Source organism: Crinia signifera, chromosome 2, assembly GCF_055691185.1.
Source record: "Crinia signifera chromosome 2, ASM5569118v1, whole genome shotgun sequence".
NCBI classification, from domain to species: domain Eukaryota; kingdom Metazoa; phylum Chordata; class Amphibia; order Anura; family Myobatrachidae; genus Crinia; species Crinia signifera.
In genome coordinates, this window is record NC_139218.1 from 198,682,944 (window position 1) to 198,697,537 (window position 14,594).

General features: G+C 42.6%; 1 protein-coding gene and 1 pseudogene across 2 annotated transcripts in view; both read right to left on the reverse strand.

The window, feature by feature from the left end:
• The window catches only part of GRIK3 (glutamate ionotropic receptor kainate type subunit 3), a 524,589-nt gene that overhangs the window by 110,243 nt on the left and 399,752 nt on the right, over positions 1–14,594 (reverse strand). The window lies entirely within an intron of this gene.
• Positions 12,042–12,159, reverse strand: LOC146060812 (5S ribosomal RNA; annotated as a pseudogene).

Genomic DNA, 14,594 nt, shown 5'->3' on the forward strand with positions numbered 1-14,594 from the left:
TTCCAAGCACCATAGAGGACCTCTACCCCCTTAACTACAAGCCTATTATAAACAAGGTCGTGACGCAGCTGGAGGCATGGAGGTCTCTCCCTCTTTCGCTACTGGGAAGGGCGGCAGTATTGCAAGCTATTATATTTCCCAAAATATCCTATGGGATTCAAATGTTGCCAATTAGCCTTTCTAAGGCAGACATGAAAAAACTCACAGCAGCTTTCTTCACCTTCTTATGGCAGGGGAAGAAACCTAGAATCTCGAGACACAAGCTATATTCTAAAAAAAGTGAGGGAGGCCTGGGTATACCAAATATCCTAGCATTCACACAGTCAGTACTAATGAGATACAACCTGGATTGGTTATTGGGCACGGAGAGCTACACCCACAGAAACACGGAGGAGGCGATATTTGCCCCTTATTCGCCGGCGGCCCTCTTGCATGCTCCACGCTCAGACCTACCCCCGCAGATAATCAATAACATCTTATTCAGGGATGCCTACTTGTCATGGTTGGCGGTTAACAAAAAACTGGGGAGGGATCACCGAACGACGAAACATGCCCCTCTATGGGGCAATCCTGCTTTTCAACCTAGCTTGATGAACTCAGGCTTCCTACGTTGGAGGGTGAAGGGAATCTCGGCAATACGTGACATCTTTGACCCAGGGGGAAACATACTATCTTTTCAAGAACTAGCTGAAAAATTTGAAATAGATAGAGGAGAATTCTTTATGTATTTGCAAGCTAGGCACTATGCCCAAACTTTGCCACCAGTCATGAAGGCCCCAGATACCCCTGACCCCTTACATTCCATATTTGTGCTGAGCCAGACAGGGCCATTTAAAATCAGATATGTTTATGCAGAGTTATTACCTATGTCCAACGAAAGTATATGGTCTAAAATAGCGGCAAGATGGGAAAAAGACATCCCACAAGTTACTTCAGCAGAGTACTTAGTGAAACCCATAGAAAAAACGCTTAAGACGCTGAAATCTGCTATGTTGCAAGAGGTGCATCTCAAAATGATACACCAGGCGTACATTTCACAATCTCAAAGGAGACACTTCATACCAGGGGACCGGGGGTTATGTTTAAAATGCAAAAGCTCATGCGCTTCATTCTTTCACAATATGTGGGACTGTGGCAGACTCAGGAAATTCTGGGACAAAGTGATGTGTTTTATTAACGAGGTATGTCACCTGAAGTTAGTCAAAGACCCATCGGCCATGCTCTTGGCAAATTTCTGCAACTGGGATTTCCAGGGCAGAAAACGGGCCCTGACCCCTTTTGTGGTTATGGTCATAACGGTGGCAAAGAAAGTAATTCTCAGAAATTGGACGGTATCATCCCCCCCATTTTTGTTGGCAGTAAAACAGACGCTAATACAGACCCTGTATATGGACAGAAGAGACACGCTCCCAGATGTGGAAAACGGGGCAAAGAAATTCTTTGAGAAATGGGGGGTGTATGTTGACTACTTACCACAACCCACACAGACACACATCTATAAGTTATTTACAGACACCACATGGTACCTACATAGATCACTCTCGAACTGATTAATCATACCAAGTAGCCTTTCGGGGAAAAGGGAGGGGGAGGGGGCAAAAAGTTGGGGAGGGATAGGTAGTTGCAATAGGATAGTTAATAGCATGCTAATATGTTTGATACGTGATAAATGACCAAATTTGAATTAAACTGACAATCTAAGTAATGGCAATAACCCATCTATTAGGGAAGAGATGAGAAATTGTAAGTACAATACCAGAATATAATTAATGCTGAAGTTAAACATATACACTCATCTAATCTTTGTTAGAATTGTTGAAAATGGAATGTCCATTACTATTGTGGAAGTTTGTAATGAAACAATGTCATGTAAGACTGAAATTTGACAAAATAAAGGAAAATTGTTTTGAAAAAAAAAAATGAGAAGAGGTGATGTTGCCCATAGAAACCAGTTAGATATTGTCTATCATTTCTCTATTCCATCCTAGAAAATGATTGGTTGCTATGGGCAATATCACCTTATTTCTTTGTAAGGATATCAATATGCCTATCCCAAGCATGTTTAAATTGCTCTACTGTATTTGCCTCTACCACCTCTTATCCACTATCATTTCTGTGAAGTCATTTTTCCCTGAATCTTCCTACGTCCCTTGTTTCAGTGAATGTCCTTGTGTTCTGTTTCTCCTCTTCCTGTAAATAATGTCTCCCTCCTGTACCTCCTTCCCTTCTCTGATTTAAACTATACATATTAAGATATTTTAGTCTTTCCGGGTAAGTTTGTATTGTAGGCCCTACACCATTTTAGTTGCCCTTCTTTGTACAGTCTCCAATGTATTTATATCCTTCTGGAGATATGAAATCTAAAACTGAACACAGTACTCTAGAGGAGGTCGTACCAATGACCTATACAGTGGCATTATTACTTAGTTCTACGGCTGATTCCTCTCCTTATGCAACCAAGAATCTGACTTGCCTTCTTCATTGCTTTGTTACATTGCCTACCTGTCTTTAAGTGCCCTGAAATAGTGACACCTAGATCCCTCTCCTCATCAGTAATTTCTATTATAGTGCCATATGTACAGATGGGGCAGGTCCCATCTTGGCAGGGGATGGCGATGGCGACGCCAGCTGCCATCCCCAGCCAGCGCCATATCGATGGCGAGAAGGGGACGCGTGTGCACGAGAGGCGTGCGCGTCCCCTTCCGACGGTGCTTCCATCTGCTCCCCCGGTTCCCTGCTGGCTTGTCGGCGGTAACCCGGGGTCCCCGCCACCTACCTCCCTGAGGCGGAGACGGACAGGGTTTCCGTCGCCCCGCCGATGGAGATTGAGACGCGCGTGCGTCTCAGTCTGATGGATGGCAAGGCTGCTGGCAGATCGCCAGCAGGGACGTTCTGGCGATCCGCCAGCCAGGATGAGGCCTGCCCCATCTGTTCTATATTAAATCTTTTGATTTTTGAGACCCAAGTGCATGATTTTGCATTTTTGGGGCATTAAACGGTCAGCCTTCATTTTGAGTTTTTACCTTTTTCTAATAAAGTGCCAGCTTGCAATCTCTTTGTTGTAAATGGTAAGTCTTTAATTTCTGCATGTTTTGATATATTATTTTCCCAGTCTGCTGTACACAGCTTCTTTCATTTTCTTAATGCTTCTTTAATTTACTGATTTCAATTACTACAGTATGAAGGAGTTTTTGCATGGACAGAGAGCTGATGATGATGTATTTGAGAACATATGGTGTAACCAGGGGCACATTGCTTTGGTGCTGCTGTTGTTTACATGGTATCTTCAGTATGTTAGTGCCCTCTTCTGTACTACAATGAGAAAAGAGAATGTGCAGCATTACCTAGCATCCACTTGATGTTCTCTTTTACAGCATTTAAAAATTCTGCCTCTCTCTCCTTGGCATATTAATGCCTTCAGCATGTTTGGACACTTACGACATACGGTATACACCAAGCTTTGGAATGGAAAAGACCCTGAATCTTGGATGTGTTGGGCAACATATTGCTGCCCTACAGAAGCCTATGTGCTTCTATCCTATAGATTGTAAGCTTGCAAGCAGGGCTCCCCTACCCCTATGTTGGTTTACTACTACCCAGTTTGTTTTATTACCGTTTCCTATTGTAAAGCGCAATGGAATTTGCTGCGCTAAATAAGAAAATGTAAAAAAGAAATTGTGTCTCCCGACTGAGAGAGATCACATCAGATTTCTTCCAGCATGCCCTGTGGCACACATGTCAACCAATGCATGTGGAGATAGGATGGGTCATAAACCCAGATTTCCAATCATCAAAATGGACAGCTCTTACCATAAGAGCTGTCATTTGGGATTTTCTTCATGAATATGCTTGTAAAGAGTGGTAGGATACATAGCAAGCAAAGTGTGATGCTCAATGCATTCTACCCTCAATCTTTTACAACCTGCACGTCTAGCTCTCTTAGTCCCTCTTTCACACAGATGCACTTCTGACTCATTCCTTTGCTCTCCCTCCCTTAGTCCCTCTCTCACACAGCTGCACTTCTGACTCATTCCTTGACTCTCGCTCCCTTAGTCCCTCTTTTACACAGCTGCACTTCTGACTCATTCCTTTGCCTCCCTCCCTTAGTCCCGCTCTCACACAGCTGCACTTCTGACTCCTTCCTTGACTCTCACTCCCTTAGTCTCTCTTTCACACAGCTGCACTTCTGACTCATTCCTTGACTTTCGCTCCCTTAGTCCCTCTTTTACACAGCTGCACTTCTGACTCCTTCCTTGGCTTGCAAATGCCAAGCAAAAAGTTTAATTGACAAATTACCTCCCATGTCTTGTGTAGTCTGTACTGTGAATGTTTACATGGTGTGTTCAATAAAGACATGATAACATGTAATTGTTTGTGTGCTATTAGTTTTAACAGACTGTGTTTGTCTGTTGTCGAAGATCAGAACACATTTTATGACCAATTTATTCAGAAATCCAGGTAATTCCATAGAGTTCACATACTTTTTCTTTTAACTGTAAGTATTCACAGCCTTTGCTTAATATTTTGTTAATGTACCTTTGGCAGCAATTGCAGCCTCAAGTCTTTTTGAACATGATGCCACAAACTTAGCACACCTACAAATAGAGTGCCTATCAGCCAGCTCAGGCAATCGGGATGCACAAGCGTCCCATTCACATGGCAGAGGGGAGCGGATTCCCTGCTCGTCTCCACTTTAGGCAGACAGGAGGGGTTAGGGGGCTGTGGGGGGCCTTTATGGTAAAGGCTGTGAATACCTGTGTACATGTGCTTTCTGAGTTTTTGATTTTTAATAAATTTGCAAAATCTCTCAAAATTATAATTTTTTTTCACTTTGCCATTATGAGGAATTGTTTGTACAGTTTTAAGGAAAAAAATATTGATTCCATTTTGGAATAAGGCTAGAAGCTCTGCGAATTCTTTCTGGATGCACAGTATACAAGTATCTGGTAGTGGGGTGACAAAGTTCAGAATACAGATGCCTGTATTCCGAAGGAGGAAATACTAACTCAGCATGAGGTCCACATGACTTCAAGTATCCCCTCCTCACAGTGAGCCATTCTCACTGCTATAAATCCATTACTGCTCCCTTTTCCTTGGCATCCTGTCTTTCTTCCACAGGATGAACCCCTACACAGCAGCAGGTAACTGCCCCTCTAACACTGCAGCATGCATTGGTTGGTCATATATTTACTAGCTTAGATACATCATTTTGTTTTTTGATACTGCGTTGAGTGTGGCTGACTCCATCAAAGCTCATGATTGTGCAGTGTGTCTGGGAATGCTATCAAAGTTGCCACTCATCCTGTATAATACAGGATTAAAGACAATATGTTGAATCCCCTATTGGTTCCATATGGGATGTACTTTGTCTCAATTCTAGGTCTATGGCAGATAAAACCAAATCCTTATTAAGTAAATATTTTTCTACAATCGCTGCCATGGAAACACAAAAGCCTGTGGCCTTTCGTGGATTGTATTTGTTTTCACAAGAAAAAGGGTAGTTTTTCTTGTAAAAAAAAAAAGTTGGCCAAAAATCCCCAAATAGCCATTTAAAAAAAATAAAAGATAAAAGATACCCTCCATAAACAGCAAACTCATAACTGACATCAAGTTTTTTTTACAACAATTTTTTAATGTCACTAATACACAATATCCTAAGTAGATGCACACAATAGTTCTTGTTGCTTTGAAATCTCAAACTACAGTATAACTAGGAAAGAAGCCAGGTTGAGGCGCTGCCAGATCTGTATTGTTCTCTACGCCAAGTGAATAGAGAGGCTCCATTAAACCCACTCATTGTTCGCTTTCAGTAACAGTGGCAATTTTCTTCAATGCATATTGGTTTCAGAGTGATAGGGCTACATAAAATGTGATCCTTTTAGTCAAAACTATGAATTGATTCCCGCTTGCAAATTTAAAACAAAAAAAAATAATCTGTTTTCCATTTCATAATTACATATTTTATCATCTGGCCTTTAATTTATTTTTGAGGTTGTAATGAATATAGACAGAAAATTGCATTATTTATAATTATTGAACTGTAACCCAAAACTAACTTAATATAGAAAATATGTTTTAAGAGAACACGCACAATTTTTAAAATATTATCTTGTGTTTTGTGTTTCACCTTTTTTTCTTTGTTATCATCACTTTTTATGGCTTTTAATTTAAGCTTAACAAAAAGGAAACGGAGGAATGTGAAACTGCGTTTTTTATGTACAAATAAGTTTTAGAAGACCCTAAATTCTGTTAGCATAAAACAAATGTACCAGTAGCTCTCAGTTGTTTTATAATAAACATATCCTTGGCTTTTAGAAAGAATGGTTGATCAGTCAATAAACACAATCTACCTAACATCAAATAATTATTTAAATAACTGGTTTAATTTCCCAAGGCTGATAGCAAACAAAATACTTGATAGGTGTTTGAAAGTAATAACACATAATAGTACTCATTCCGAACTCTAAAGCTGGCCATACATCAGAAAGATCGATCTTAAGATCGATTGCGCTCATGATTGTGTACAATTTCCCTTGAGACCCCTGGCAGTCCTTGGTGGTTTTTGGACACACAATCTACTCACAATCCATCATACAATCAGTCATACAATCCATCTGCTGCATGATTGTGTACACAAGATGTGCACACAATCTGCATACAATCCATCATACAATCAGTCATACAATCCATCTGCTGATTGATTGTATGATTGTGTACACAAGATGTGCACACAATCTGCATACCATCCATCTTACAATCAATTGAGATTGTATGATTGGGTACAATATCTTTCTAATGTATGGCCACCTTAACTCCTAGAAAGAGAGATGTAAGTCGATTTGCATAAAATATGTGTCAGTGGGAGTCAGTTGGAGCTGGTACAGTACATACAATGACAATAATAAAGAAAACACAATATCAATAATAATAATATTTAATAAATTTATGGAAGATCTATAATTTCTAATCTAAATATTCAACACAATACAGAATTCCTACAGACCTCATTAGTGTATTAGGAAAAAAGACAAGTGGTGTGTGTTGCGCAATTAATAGCAGCTGGCACAGGGTTTTGTCAAGAACCCCAAAATTTTAGCTAATAAGGAAAAAGTGTGTGCCAGCGCTTGATGTCTCAATAATTAATTACACGGTCCTCTCAATTAAATAATTTAATAATGTAAAATATATAAACATACAATTATACATTTAATATGAAAAATAAAAAAAAAAATAAAAAAAATATATATATCTTGTATTTTGTGAATCAATTTGGTTGTAAATCTCACTTTGAGGTAGATGTATCAATAGTCCCATTTTTGGGGGGGTAAAGTGGAAGCTGACAAGAAATGTTACCATCCAGTGTCTCTGGTCGACTTTGTAGCCAGAAATTGCGTGACAGCGATGGTTCTAGATTGCCTTATAATTGCAAAGGCTCAAGGCTCCCATGTAACGATCCTCCTTTCCTTGGGTGAATTAGGGATAGTGCTGTAACCCAACAATAGTGTCCAAGTGGTTTTCCAAGGGGACGCCTCGGGATAATGAACTAGGTCACTTCTTTCAATGGTGGATGCAGTCAGCGGTTTAAGATATTGCTCAACGCGTTTCCCCGGAACCTCCGGCTTCCTCAGGAGCAAGTGTTGCTTATTAAGATATCACCGTAGAGCCGGGATCCTTTCAATACAGTATGTACATTTAGAAATGTCCTCCTACTAGAAACTGGTGGTATTGAAATCCTCAAAAATTTTATGCTGCAGGTCTCTTCCCCCACAGTGATACCCTTGTATAAGATGAGTGTAACACAAAGACATTATCTATAGACAGTATAAGACTGGACCACAGGGGTACAGAGGAAATCCCTTGTGGGTCTCACTGGTTGGAGGCTTACCCTATATTAAGTCAGGTTCCAGACTCTGCACTCAAATTATACATGCTTATTCTATTAAAGGGTCAGTTACCTGGTGGGGCAGCACCATCAATAAAAAAGGGTACTTAGTTCTACACCATAGTTCACCTAATGGTTACCCAATCATCCCCATTCCTTAATCATTTCAAAAGTGGGCCCTTCATGCCTCAGTCCAGCACTTTATACTGACTGGGCTGAGCAGAAAAAGTCCCTATTACAGGACGAAACGCATTTGGACCACTACATCATTGGTTATATTACCTTACTTTCTGTCATCAATCAATGTATTATTGATGCATGTATGTGTATATTGTAATAAACCCATGTGCTTTTAATACAAGTGTTTGTTTCATTTGCCAACCCCTATTACCCACTAACCCACACTGCATGGAGCACCTGCAACAAAGAGCACTGGGACAGCCAGACAGAGGATTCTGAACCATAGGGTAAGGCAAGCTAACACTTACTAGGATCTCAGTCCTCTACACTGGATGCAGTCATATGAATACCCAGCCTCAAATCTCCCAGCAGACCTTTAAACACAGTGGCACATAATCAAGGTCTAACACCTTTACTGCCTAAAGACTGGTTCATTAAGAGAAACACCCTGCCTACATTTATTGCTCCCTGATGACTGAACAGGAATATTAAAGCATTATTCATATTAAGACTATAGATTTTATAACACTCTAACCACACATCACTTTACCCCAGAACACCATCACTTCTTGTTTCGCTTTGAATCTACCTGGGCTCCAGGACTCCCCTCCTGGTGGGGGCCATTGGGGGTCACACCTCAGAGCGCTGTATAACAATCGGTACTTGTTTCCTAGCACGGCCACAATCTTTGGGATCGTGTACCTTTAAGTTAAGGTACACAATGCCCGCGATGGACCCGATTTCCTTTGAAATCAGGTCCATTTTGCCGGCAAAGGAAAAATTACGGGCATCGCGACGGTCGGGACCATTAACATTGGCCCCGACGCGACCGATGCGATGCCCCTGATTTTGCCATAGGCTTCAATGTTAAAATATTTTTTTAACATTGAAATCGGGAGCATCGCGTCGGTCTTGTGCCATTATAATGGCACAAGATGAGATGGACTTGATTAAGTCCATCTCACATAGTAAAAAATGTGAAAAATGTGAAATGGGCCAATATGACCCATTTCACATTATATATGGCCCCGTCGTCACCCCACGATAGACGCCAACCCGAAGCGTGGCGAGCGCAACGAGCCCATGGGGGGCTGCGGTGCACGTCCTCTGACCTTTTCATTCCCCTACTATCCACATCGGCGTGGAGTTGAGAATATATAGTGTGGCGAGCCACCGAGCCCGAAGCATGGCGAGGGGACGCGTATACCTGTGAAATTATACGCGTCCGCTCGCCACGCTTCGGGCTCGGTGGCTCGCTGCGCTCGCCACACTTTATATTCTCAACTCCACGCCGACGTGGATAGTAGGGGAATGAAAAGGTCGGAGGACGCGCACCGCCGCCCCTCGCGGGCTCGCTGCGGTCGCCACACTTCGGGTTGGCGTCTATCGTGGGGTGGGGTTTACGTTGTAAAATTTGGGGGTCTAGGGAATATTTTACATTGAATCCAATGTAAAATCGGGTCCCAGGGACCATATTCACATTTGATTCAATTAAAAAATCGTGTCGGTCGCGCCGGTCGTATCGCATGCGATCGACGCGATTTTTCCGACACGACCACCCCGATGGAAATCGGGGTGGCCGTGCTAGGAAACAAGTACCTAACAATCCCTTACTTATGGGCTGAGCAGAAACCTGTAGGCAGTACCATAATGTGATGGAGCGCATGGTTAGCTAAATAAATGCTTCAATATAAGATCTAGAAACCCCTAAACCCAGTGTAAGTATGGTAACTGAAGGGGGATAAAATGTGGTGACTGAAATTCCTGGGAAGGGTGTGCTTGACAAAACTGGCTATGGATTTTGGCTCTTTCCGTACTGTTGTGCAAATTGGAACACAAAGAAAAATATAGTATATGTTATTATAACTGTGTGTACCTTCCTGTACCTTGCTCTGTGAAAAGGCAGAGTTTCTGTGTTTCACCAAGTTTTTGTGGGGGTCTATTACAAATGAAAGAATGTACATGGATGTTTTTTGAATGTTTCTATGATAGTTTACTCTTTCTATATAAAGGAAGAACACAATATGGGGGTTATTCTTGTTCACTCGCAAATACAAATTTCTTCTCAAATGGACAAGAGCATGTGCAAAGCAGTTGGGGCAGATGTAACATATCAGAATCAGAATCAGCTTTATTGGCCATGTATACTTGCGTATACTAGGAATTTGGTTTGGATTGCTGTGCAACAGCCAGTTAGGTACAGTAAACAGTTACAGTACCGATATACAACACATACAGGTATACATACATCTGTGGCGCCACTGGTCATTGCAGCAGCCAGGTAGGTAACAATATAAGCAGAGACAGTACAGTTATCACACAGGGAACACATACCCACCAAGCTGCACAGCACCTAGGCAGCCTTCAGTGGAGCCACTGGTCATTGCAGCAGCCAGGTAGGTAACAATATAAGCAGATACAGGACAGTTAACACACAGGAGACACAGGGTTACATACAGTATGGCTGAGTGCACAGTTCCTAGGCAGTCATTTGCAGCGCCACCTTGATCATCCAGCAAAACGGCTCAAACAGACCATCATCCATGGAGGGAGAGCCAGCATTGGGGGGGGGGGGGGGGTGGAAGAGTCAGTCAGAGAGATTGCAGGGAGATTTTGGTGAGTTATTTTGTTTCTGTGCAAGGAAAATACTGACTACTTTTTTTTTACACTGCAATATAGATCTCACTTTGAAGTAAAACTCCACCCAAATCTAATTCTCAACAAGTTACATCTGTCCCACCTGCAGTGGACATGGTTTTGTCCATTTGAGAAGGAACTTGCCTTTGTGGGTGAACCAGAATATCCCCCTATGTCCCTTCACTGTCCATTTGTTCTAGTTGTTGCCCATTTGTACTTGTTGCATTTAAATTTATAGTACTGATATTTCAAGTTAGCTGAGTTCCCAGTCAATCAGCGCCCACCAGTCCTTTGAATAGGATTTCTTTCTATTCTCCCGCCGCGCCCCCGGTCTCTCTGCTGAGTCTGCACTGCGCCGCGGTCTCCGCTCCCTGCCTGCAGGTACATCTCGTGCCACTCCCCGGACCACTCCCTGCTCCTGCCGCTCCCCGGACAGGTCCCCACTGCCAGCCTGCTCCTGATGCTCCCCCAGATGGCTGCACATGATTAATCTTATGTGCAGACCGTCCGACATCTGGATCTGATCCGATGCGCACGGGACCGCGCATCGGATCAGATCAGATGTCATACCTTACGCAATTTGGCAAATTTCACCTGATTTCTCGGCCCAATCCTCCAGAGTCGGGTGAAATCGGTGCCCAATCGCGTAGTGTATGGGGGACTTAAGATAGGTTCTTTTGGGGTTGAGTTGGATTGGCACAGGTAAGGTTTTAATGTTAATTTGAAATGTAAACCAACATGTGTGCCGTTGCTCGGTAATTAATTAAATGGCAAGGGCCAACGGTTGGTGGTGCTCCCAAATGGAGTTCAAATGTTGAACTGAAAAGGAAAGTCAGAGGTGACTTGAAGGGAACCCGACAAGGTTTTTTGGGGCACGCTTGTAAGTAATAATATATGTTTGATATGGTGTCTAATATTTAAAACTTAACTTTTAATTATCGAAACACTTAAAAAACGGATTTAGCATAAGAGGGGTTATACATTTACTGAGGAAATTCAGTTAGTTGGATTAATTCTTCCTCCTCCAAGCAATAAATCAAAGTAATGCTGACTAGGTCAGGTATTTAATTAGATAAACTTAGCGAAAATTGGTCACACATATAGCTATTTCTTATTCTGACAGTTGTAACAAAAAATGATGTCTGTTTATCATCTAGGATTGAAATAGCAATTCAGATGGCGCAGGACACACCACCCCTCAGTAGTCAATTAAAATTGTCTGTAATATCAGACGAGAAGACAGGGGTTTAGAATCACAAATTGACAGGAGAAAATCATGATAGAAGTAAAGAGGTGTGAATGGAGCGTCACTCTCACAGCTGTTGGCTTCTGCTGTTGTGGTGAATTACGGCACCGACTATTCCCTGTTAGTTCCCCAGACAGGTACTTGGTCGGCCCTTCACTGCTTAGCTTCTGGGTTCGGATGGTACCAGGCGATTCAGTGAGGTATGGCCGTATGTTTGAAGTGCGAGAGCCCTGCTGGTGGAAAGTGGGCTCAAGCGTGCTTCTGCTGTTGGTCCTGCAGTAATAGGATCCTCCCTGTTACCATCGAGGCCTTGCAGGGTGAATAATTAGCAGGAGGGCCAATGAGAGAGTCACTAGGGTGAGATAAAGGGTAGTAAGAAAGAGGGGGGATCTTGTGTCTGAGCCCAACTTCTGCTGTCCCCAATCTTACGATGTATAGGATTGGGGATGAGAGAGACGGGGTGAGGCGATCCTCCCTGGAGTGGAAACCACGAGAATTTAGATGAGAGTAAAGAGGTGAATGTACCCTCAGTCCAGGAACTTGGCTAGTGTTCCAGGTGTCAGAATAGGGTTTGTCTGATCACCCAGTTCACCCAGGGGTTTGTTTAGTACTGTTTAGTGAGTAAAGGAAACAGTGACAAATCCTGACATTTAGCCAAATTGGCAGATTTTTGTCGCTGTAGTATTGCAAAGTAACAGTTCTTGCGGTTAGACACGGTTAATGGCGTCTTACAGTCAATAGACAAAAAAACCACGAAAAAACAGTAAACAAAGTAGTTTGATAGCCACAAAAATGATTTTTGGGTACACCGTGTACTTAATGGATCCTGACTGATTAACAATTGGTGGATTAAAGTGGATGTGGACTTAGTCTACAGGTCAAAGTATATGCGATGTATACTGGACAGCAGGCATAATCTGTCTATTTACAAGGCAGGTTGGTAAATTGGGTCTGACAGATCCTGGCCCTTTGCCAAATCTGCAGATCCTAGTGTGTATATGGCACAAATTGTATGACAGAATCCTATAAGTCCTCTAAGTACATAAGGTAATATTGTACAATCAGGAAATCCTGTGAAAGTAAAATTATTTAGATCCTGGTGTGTATACAGCACAAATTATATGACAAAATCACATATAAGTCTTCTAAGCACATAGAGTAATATTGTACAATCAGGTGATCCTGTGAAGGTAAAGTTGTTTGCATGTACATATGCACATCCTGTGCTTCGAGCAGTGTAAAGAGGTTCTGGTGAGTGTGCGCTGCAGTTCAATATGCCGCGCAATCTACAGTGAGAGATCACCTAAAGTTTTCCCAGGCATAACACATATCATTAGCTGATGCGTAAAAGTGGTCCTGTAGCGTTATGCTACTACGCAAGCGCGTCTGTCCTATAGACAGAGCTGCGCTAAGTGGAGCGGCTCTGGAGTGTGGGTGCTGCCGATTAAATTGTTTGCAGGCACAGCCTGCTTTACCTTGCTGCCCAGATGCAGCGAAGAAGGCGGGAGGTAGTCGGACGCCGGAGCGGGGTGTCCGTAGAGAGCACGGTCAAGGGTGTCCTGAGGGGGGTGTGTCCTGCGCGTCAGAGGACATGTGTTTCGCAGAAAAACTTGTTCACTGACGCGTCAGTGAACAAGCTTCTCTGCGAAACACGTGTCCTCTGACGCGCAGGACACACCCCCCTCAGGACACCCTTGACCGTGCTCTCTACGGACACCCCGCTCCGGCGTCCGACTACCTCCCGCCTTCTTCGCTGCATCTGGGCAGCAAGGTAAAGCAGGCTGTGCCTGCAAACAATTTAATCGGCAGCACCCACACTCCAGAGCCGCTCCACTTAGCGCAGCTCTGTCTATAGGACAGACGCGCTTGCGTAGTAGCATAACGCTACAGGACCACTTTTACGCATCAGCTAATGATATGTGTTATGCCTGGGAAAACTTTAGGTGATCTCTCACTGTAGATTGCGCGGCATATTGAACTGCAGCGCACACTCACCAGAACCTCTTTACACTGCTCGAAGCACAGGATGTGCATATGTACATGCAAACAACTTTACCTTCACAGGATCACCTGATTGTACAATATTACTCTATGTGCTTAGAAGACTTATATGTGATTTTGTCATATAATTTGTAGTGTATACACACCAGGATCTAAATAATTTTACTTTCACAGGATTTCCTGATTGTACAATATTACCTTATGTACTTAGAGGACTTATAGGATTCTGTCATACAATTTGTGCCATATACACACTAGGATCTGCAGATTTGGCAAAGGGCCAGGATCTGTCAGACCCAACTTACCAACCTGCCTTGTAAATAGACAGATTATGCCTGCTGTCCAGTATACATTGCATATACTTTGACCTGTAGACTAAGTCCACTTCCACTTTAATCCACCAATTGTTAATCAGTCAGGATCCATTAAGTACACGGTGTACCCAAAAATCATTTTTGTGGCTATCAAACTACTTTGTTTACTGTTTTTTCGTGGTTTTTTTGTCTATTGACTGTAAGACGCCATTAACCGTGTCTAACCGCAAGAACTGTTACTTTGCAATACTACAGCGACAAAAATCTGCCAATTTGGCTAAATGTCAGGATTTGTCACTGTTTCCTTTACTCACTAAACAGTACTAAACAAACC